The sequence below is a fragment of the Mustela nivalis genome (assembly GCF_964662115.1).
Source record: "Mustela nivalis genome assembly, chromosome: 16".
NCBI lineage: Eukaryota > Metazoa > Chordata > Mammalia > Carnivora > Mustelidae > Mustela > Mustela nivalis.
This window is the reverse complement of record NC_139035.1, coordinates 24,258,183-24,261,225: the sequence shown is the minus strand read 5'-3', so window position 1 is coordinate 24,261,225 and position 3,043 is coordinate 24,258,183.

Sequence of the window (3,043 nt, the reverse complement as noted above, 5' to 3'; positions counted from 1 at the left end):
AGCAACAAACTGCTGACCCTGGTTTTGCTGGAGAATGGGAGTAAGACACGTTACAGAAAAATAGGAGAACAATTTCTACTCATAAATCTCTTGCTGCTTTGACTTTTTTCTATGGCCATGTGGTATTATTGTAATGAATTTAACAATACCATTTTTAAAAATAATGAGGCAATTCCCTGAAGTTTAGGAAATGGTTTCTAAACACAGCAAAAAATAAAAATAATAACAATCACTTTGTAAGGGGTTCCTCAACAATAGCACAGTTCCAGAAGCCAGCACACCCGTAGCTTGGAGCTTCAGTCTAGCATAGCCTGTGACAAAGATGCCAAAGGAAGAGATAATTAGACATGCCAGAATTTGTTTGCTTAATTTGGGTCTTCCCTTCACATGACTTATAAACAATAAATATTTTGAAAAATCACTGCTCTTCGATTCACTTAAATGATCTGAGAAAGAAAATAAGTGAAAGAAATTATAGCATCAATGTTTCTAAGGTTCATTTTTGTTGTTGTTGAATACAAGTGCTTATGCAAAGACACCTTTATTTCTCTTCGCTTGCTGAATAATAGATAAATCTTCCATGGTCTTTACCACAGTGCCAAGAGACAAGCTAGCTTCCTAAAGTCACACAGATTGTGGAAGGAGCAGGGACAGATACACTAGCGATGTGTGGACAAGATGACCCCACAGCTAACAGCACAAAACCTCCCTTGGGTTCCTGGGAGAAGTGTGTGCAGGTGGACAGACCCACGGTTAGTGACAAGGAAGAGGTAGGTGTGTAGGCGTGATTTCTCCAGCAGCCAGCCTGTGAGGAAGAGCTGGGAAAGGTCTGTGAATATGGAATAAATGCTGTCTCTTGGAGCCTCACTGATTCTTTTTCCAGACTAATGGCTCAGATGGTGGAACAACCAAATGGTGACTAAAATAGGAGTCGAATGCTTTTCAAATCAAATCATTCCAATGAAGCAGGAACACGGCAAGCAGAGAGCAGGTCATTAGGGGTTCTAACCAATACTTGTTAAACACGAAGAAATTCGCTCTCCTTAATGACTGCCTCTTTCAGTCTAAGTCATTTTGACATTAGTGAGCTGAGGACAATCGATCTTTATGGCCAGGGACACCTAGTGATCAGCTCTGAACAGAGGGAAAGGTAGCTCCCAGCTGGGCCTGTGTACCTTTCCCGACCCTGATTCCTCTCTCTTCTCTCCTGGGATCTGTCCAGCTTGTCTTCAATTATCCCACAGGGTGTCAGGAAATTTTTAAATTAGACTCAGAGTTGGTGTCTCGATGTTTTTGAAAACGAACTTTCATTTAAATATAAAATAGTTCATTTTAAGAAGAAATAAGGTTGGGGGGAAGCAGGTAAGGAGAGGCATACCATTAAATGGAAACTCAGGGCAGGCAGCTCCCAGAAGGCACGTAAGAGGTGCAACTTCACAGAAGCAAGACGTGGGCCCGCAACAGATGCAAGGGTGGTTTCCCCTCCCCCTCCTTCTGCTACTTTCTTGCTTTCAAATCCTTTCCCCAAATGATCACTTCCTATTTTACAATTCTGTTTTTTCCCAAAGCTTTTTTGGTGAGGAGATCCTGAGAAGAGAGTTGTTTCTAAACGGCCTGAGGTGCTTATCAGCAAACAAACCTCTTCCCACATTCACTAGAAGAAGACCTCATCGAGAATAAAAAAGTACACCCAGCCCTGTGGTGTTCGCTGTCTGTTTCCGCACCACCCCGCCACTCTCCTTTGGGGGAATTATCACTCATGGAGCAGGAGGAGGAGAGAAAAGAGTTTAGCACCGAGAAATGTAGAGGACTTCACCCCACAGACCAGAGACTGTGGGCAGAGACTGGAGCTTCCATCAGCCTGAGCAGGGCACTCTCCTCATACTCTCTGTTCTCTTCTCTGAACGGATTCACTTAGATGTGAGGGTAATACGTTGTGTTTTTTAAAACATTTTTTTATTGTGATAAAGTATATGTAACATAGAAAATGACCATCTTAGGACCACCTGGGTGGCTCAGTCAGTTGAGCATCTGCCTCTGGCTCGGGACATGATCTCAGGGTTCTGGGATCGAGCCCTGCGTTGGGCTCCCTGCTCAGTGGGGGTCCGCTTCTCCCTCTGCCTTGCTCCTCTCCCCAGCTTATACTCAATCTCTCAAATAAATAAAATCTTTTTTTTTAAATGATGATTTGGGGGCACCTGGGTGGCTCAGTGGGTTGAGCTTCTGCCTTCAACTCAAGTCATGATCTCAGGGTCCTGGGATTGAGCCCTGCATCTGGCTCTCTGTTCAGTGGGGAGCCTCCTTCCCCACTTCTCTCTGCCTGCTTCTCTCCCTGTGATCTTTCTCTGTCAAATAAATAAATAAAATATTTTTTAAAAAACTATGATTTTAACCATTTTTTAAAAAGATTTTATTTATTTATTTGACAGATAGAGATCACAAGTAGTCAGAGAGGCAGGCAGAGAGAGAGGAGGAAGCAGGCTCCCCACTGAGCAGGGAGCCCAATGTGGGGCTCGATCCCAGGACCCTGGGCTCATGACCTGAGCCGAAGGGAGAGGCTTTAACCCACTGAGCCACCCAGGCGCCTCCTTAACCATTTTTAAATGGACAGTTCAGTGACATTAAGCATATCCATACTCATGCAACCTTCACCACCATCCATCTCAAAAATTTTTTCATCTTCCCAAACTGAACCTCTGTTCTCACTAAACAATAACTCCCCATTGTGTCCTCTCCCAGTCCCTGGCAACCACCATTCTACTTTCTATCTCTTTGAGTCATCTCAGTATCTCCTATGAGTGGAATCATACCATCTTTGTCCTTTTGTGACTGGCTTATGTCACTTAGCATAGTGTCTTCAAGGTTCACCTCTGTTGTAGCGTGTGTCAGAACATCCTTTCTTTTTCAGACCGGATAACAATCTATGGTTTGGGTGTTACCATATTCTGTGCACCCACTTTCCTGCTGATGGACATTTGGGTGGTTACCAAGGTGATGTATTCTTACTTACTTACTTATTCCCACAATTTAGACTTGCAGATAA